The sequence below is a fragment of the Symphalangus syndactylus genome, chromosome X (genome assembly GCF_028878055.3).
Source record: "Symphalangus syndactylus isolate Jambi chromosome X, NHGRI_mSymSyn1-v2.1_pri, whole genome shotgun sequence".
NCBI classification, from domain to species: Eukaryota; Metazoa; Chordata; class Mammalia; order Primates; family Hylobatidae; genus Symphalangus; species Symphalangus syndactylus.
Window position 1 is genome coordinate 63108810 of NC_072447.2, and position 5725 is coordinate 63114534.

Genomic DNA, 5725 nt, shown 5'->3' on the forward strand with positions numbered 1-5725 from the left:
CAACTCCCACTTATGAGTGAGAACATGGTTTTCTGATCTTGTGATAGTTTGCTGAGAATGATGGTTTCCAGCTTCATCCATGCCCCTGCAAAGGACATGAACTCATCCTTTTTTATGGCTGCATAGTATTCCATGGTGTATATGTGCCACATTTTCTTAATCCAGTCTATCATTGATGGACTTTTGGGTTGGTTCCAAGTCTTTGCTATTGTGAATAGTGCCACAATAAACATACATGTGCATGTGTCTTTATCGTAGAATGATTTATAATCCTTTGGGTATATGCCCAGTAATGGGATTGCTGGGTCAAATGGTATTTCCAGTTCTAGATCCTTGAGGAATTGCCACACTATCTTCCACAATGGTTGAACTGATTTACACTCCCACCAACAGTGTAAAAGTGTTCCTATTTTTCCACAACCTCTCCAGCATCTGTTGTTTCCTGACTTTTCAATGATAGCCATTCTAACTGGCATGAGATCTCATTGTGGTTTTGATTTGCATTTCTCTAATGACCAGTGATGATGAGCATTTTTTCATATGTCTGCTGGCTGCATAAATGTCTTCTTTTGAGAAGTGTCTGTTCATATCCTTTGCCCATTCTTTGATGGGATTGTTTGCTTTTTTCTTGTAAATTTGTTTAAATTCTTTGTAGATTCTGGATATTAGCCCTTTGTCAGATGGATAGATTGCAAAAATTTTCTCCCATTCTGGAGGTTGCCTGTTCACTCTGATGATAGTTTCTTTTGCTGTGCAGAAGCTCTTTAGTTTACTTAGATCCCATTTGTCAATTTTGGCTTTTGTTGCTATTGCTTTTGGTGTTTTAGACATGAAGTCTTTGCCCATGCCTATGTCCTAAATGGTATTGCCCAGGTTTTCTTCTAGGATTTTTATGGTCCTAGGTCTTATGTTTAATTCTTTGATCCATCTTGAGCTCAGTTTTGTAAAAGGTGTAAGGAAAGAGTCCAGTTTCAGTTTTCTGCATATGGCTAGCCAGTTTTCTGAACATCATTTATTAAATAGGGAATATTTTCCCCATTGCTTGTGTGTGTCAGGTTTGTCAAAAATCAGATGGTTGTAGCTGTGTGGTGTTATTTCTGAGGCCTCAGTTCTGTTCCATTGGTCTATATATCTGTTTTGGTACCAGTACCATGCTGTTTTGGTTACTGTAGCCTTGTAGTATAGTTTAAAGTCAGGTAGCGTGATGCCTCCAGCTTTGTTCTTCTTGGGTTTTCTTTTTGCTGTTAATTCCAGAAGTACATTAAGGACCTGGAGCCAGGTTTAATATCTTGAGATGGTACAGCAATCTAGTATTTTTTTTTTTTTTGAGATGGTGTCTTGCTCTGTTGCCCAGGCTGGAGTGCAGTGGCACAATCTCTGCTCACTGTAACCCCTGCCTCCCAGGTTCAAGCAATTCTCCTGCCTTAGCCTCCCTAGTAGCTGGGATTACAGGCATGCACCACCACACCAGGCTAATTTTTGTATTTTTAGTAGAGACGGAGTTTCTCCATGTTGGCCAGGTTGGTCTTGAACTCCTGACCTCAGGTGATCCGCCCACCTTGGCCTCCCAAAGTGCTGGAATTACAGGCGTGAGCCACCTTGCCTGGCCCAGCAATCTACACAACATAAATCTTTATCTAAAGGCAATTAAAAATTCTTCTGTTCGCAGTGTATGTTTCCAACATTTCCTCTTGTGATGCATAGGAAAATGAGAAAAAGCCACCTAGTGGAAAAAAAAAAAGTAAATGTAAATGGGAGGAAAAAAGCAACCCCCAACAGTGAATACAAGCATATGCAAATGAACCTAACTCTTAATCAAAACCATAACCCACAGGGAAAAGTATTCTTCCAGACAACTTTGAATACAGTTTCCTGGCTGTGTCAGTCTTATCACAGAGGAAGGGCTCCATGTGCACAGCCTTCATTATTCAATTTTATTTTCTTTTTGTCAAGAGTTCTGAATGCTTCCTGTTTCTTTTAATCAGGATGTTGACATTTACCTGAAGCCAAATTTCTCCAGGACAAGGGCAGCAAACTATTAGCAAATAACCCAGACTGTTTTTAAATCAGTTCTTTGTTGGGAATTGCCTTGGAATACAAGTCAGAACTCACAAGAAGGTGGCTGGAGCAGTCTCACTCTTCTCCCTGGTCCCTTCACTTCTCCAGCCCCTGGAGTAGTCTGGGCCACTTGTTTCTGGCTGCTGAAGGCCATGCTTGTCACTATCCCTTTCCTAGGATCCTACTCTGAACTCTGTCTTTTCATATCAAAGTGGTGTTGAGAAGTCATGACTTGTGGCTGCTTCTACTTGCAACTGTCTGTCCTATTGGCCCTAATATGGCTCTAAAACCCCACATTATATTCCTCTCCTGGAAAAAGCATAGAAATGGGACTGTTCACAGTGCTATTAGCAGCTATTAATAGTCTGATTGACCAGATGAATGAGTCATTTAGCAAGTGTCTAAGGGAATGAGGCATTACCAGAGGGGTAATGAAGCATGGGTCCCTTTTGGTGGACAGGGGAAGGGGAAGGAGGAAAAGGTCCTGGAGATTTTCTGGGGGCCCAGGGTGCAGTGCAGTTGGCATGGATAATAGAGGAGAAGGAAGAGAGTGCAGAGGGGATGCCAAAAGGAAAAAGGGAAAACCCTGAAGAAACACACCCTGTTTAAAATGTTACTGAGAACGTTCCCTTTCCTTTACATCTTTTAGTGTATGCACTGTCCTTTCGCTGTTAGAGCGCCTCAACGTGTTCCCAAGGCAGGGTACCCAGAACATAGCAGTTTTGTTGAGATAGTAGTAAAGATATCAATTAACCTCACACAGGTCTTTTTTTTTAAATTACTTTAAGTTCTGGGATACATGTGCAGAACATGCAGGTTTGTTACATATGTATACATGTGCCGTGATGGTTTGCTGCACCTATCAACCCGTCATCTAGGTTTTAAGCCCCGCATGCATTAGGTATTTGTCCTAATGTTCTCCTTTCCCTTGCCCCCCACCCTCTGACAAGCCCCGGTGTGTGATGTTCCCCTCCCTGTGTCCATGTCACACAGCTCTTAATAAAGAACTGATTCTCTGTCCTATCCAGGCGCTTGCCCTTGTAACATTTCTTTTTATTTTTTGAGGTTTCAATATTTTATTCAAGTTTTTTTTAAGTGATGTTAATTACAGCATTTGAAGGGGAGGATCTAATTCCACACAAAATGGAAGACTCTAAAATGTACCCATTAAACTGCTAAGAAGCAAATTGAGTGGTGAGAATACAACAGAAGTCCAGTTTAGATTCTGAGTGTTGTCACCATATGATTACAATCACACAGACACTTCCAAGCTTATAGATGGAGCTCCTGGAATCTATTTCATACTCTGGTGCAAGGGCAAAAAAAAAAAACACAACACAAGAAGGAATAAGTCCTGAATTATTGGCTTCATCACATCCATCTTCTCCACCCCAAAATGGCACAAAAGAAACAGTGACCCCACCCTGCAGACCTTTTGGTGTAAAAGAAGTGATGATGAACTGGGGTGAGAACAGGTCATGAAGATTTGTCTAAAAAAGTCCCATTCAGGTGAGTTTGTACACAACATCAAGAAGCGAGCCTGTCATCAATTAGGGTTAGGAAGCCAAGGTTCGATTCTCAGGAAATCACAATTTCATTCATTTACTCAATATGAATTTACAAAGTGCCTACATATTATCAGCTTCCACTTGCAGCCATTTCTAAATAAAAAAGAAACTTGGCATCTCAAAGGGGCCACCAAGTTCCCCCCGAGTCTACCACTGAAAGGACCTTTTTTGGAAATGGGTTTCTTCTGTACCTCCGGAAGGGTAACATCTTAAAGCTGAATCAACTTTAACGTGGAGGGCTAACATATTTAGCAATACTTGCATCCCAGACATACAGCATTAAAAGATACATTAAATTCTGAAGGTAGCTATGCTGCAAAATAGTTTAAAATTAAACAATAGTACAGTATTCATTTATGCTTGAAATTCCAGTCCTAGACCAAGCTTGTGGCCACCAGCATTGACGTTCTTGCCATCCAGAAGAGCTGACAGTGTCAGTTTGATACCTGGCTTTAGAGTCTGAGTGTATCCTAAACCTATCAGGCTGGAGTTGTTCACTTTAGCCGAGAAGCAGGCATCAGGGTCAATCTGATACTTGGCTGCTATTCTGAAGCACGTGTTACTGTTTCCTGCTGTCCAGGCAAGATTGACAGCGGTCTCCAACTTCTTGTTCACTTTCTGGTAAATGAGGCTGCCAAACTCTGTCCCGTCATTCACATTAGTGTGAAGCCAGAATTCATCAGTCTCGTAGCCAACTGCAAAATTGCTACGGGTCACTCTGGACTTTGCAGTCTCAAAATTCATCTGGTAGTCGGCCAGCCAGCCCTTGTAACCCAGCACCAGAGCACCCAGGATGGAACGCCCAGCAATGTCAAAATCTACGTCGCAGTCCAGGTTAATGCGCTCCTGCTTGTACCCTGTCTTGATTTTAGCATTTTTTCCCCCCAGTGTTAGGTGAGAAGGATGAATCGAAGGTCAGCTTCAGTCCACATGCAAGCTGATCTTCCATGGTAATCTAGGTGCCTAGTGTATTGTCGGTGTTCCATTTCTCAGTAAATGTCAGGCCGTACTCAGTCCATCTGTACTTGGTTTCCAGAATGCCCGTCATTTTGGTGGTCTCAGTGTTGGCTGAGCCTGAGCTTGTAAATTCCAATCCATTCTCAGATTTTGTTTACAAATCAAGCTTTATTAAGCCAAATCCATAGTCCTTGGTGAAGACATCCTTGGCAGATTTGCCAAGATCGGCATACGTGGGCGGCATAGCCATCTTCTGCTCAGAGGCGGTGGCGGCGGGCTCAGATATGGCTACGGCAGGCCCTTGTAACATTTCTATGCTGCCTGTGATATCTGTTGAAGTACACTTTTCAAAAAGTTACAAGCGTGGCCCTGATACAAATACAGAGTGAACATGTATCACAAGGTGCATTCTCTGGCAACTGTTGCTGAGATGAGGTTTGTTGGCAAGACTTTGCTTATTTATTTAGAGACAGGGTCTCGCTATGTTGCCCAGGTCAGAGTGCAGTGGCACAATCTTGGCTTACTGCAGCCTCCAATTCCTGGGCTCAAGTGGTCCCCCCACCTCAGCCTCCAAGTAGCTGGGACTATAGGTGTGCACCACCACAGCTGGCTAATTTTTTTTTTCTTTTTTGAGACAGGGCCTTGCTCTGTCATCCAGGCAGGAGTGCAATGACATGATGGCTAATTAATTTTTTTTTTTTGCAGAGATGGGTGTCTGTCTATGTTGCCCAAGCTGGTCTTGAACTCCTGGCCTCAGGCGATCCTTCCACCTTGGCCTCCCAAAGCTCTGGGATTACAAGTGTGAGCCACTGAGCCTGACAAGACCTTTAGTAAGCATCAACCCTGTAAAAGGGAGGGGACAGAAGTATAACTGGGCAGAGGAACAAACGGAACTACAATGGAGAGCCCAACAAAGCCCTGGCCAGCTAATTTGGACAGGAGTTCTGGAGTAAGTGTCTTAGCTTGGGCTGCTGGAACACATTAACTATAGACTGGGAGGCTCAAACACAAAGTATTTATTTCTCCCTGTTCTGGAGGCTGGAAGTCCAAAATCAGGGTGCCAGTAGGGCTGGGTTCTGGTGAGGGCCCTCTTCCGGTTGCAGACATGCCTACTTCATGTTGTGTTCCTGCATGGTGGAAAC

General features: G+C 43.1%; 1 pseudogene; it reads right to left on the bottom strand.

The window, feature by feature from the left end:
* Nucleotides 1-3104: 3104 nt before the first annotated feature.
* Nucleotides 3105-4814, bottom strand: LOC129475579 (voltage-dependent anion-selective channel protein 1-like; annotated as a pseudogene).
* Between the last annotated feature and the right edge of the window lie 911 nt (nucleotides 4815-5725).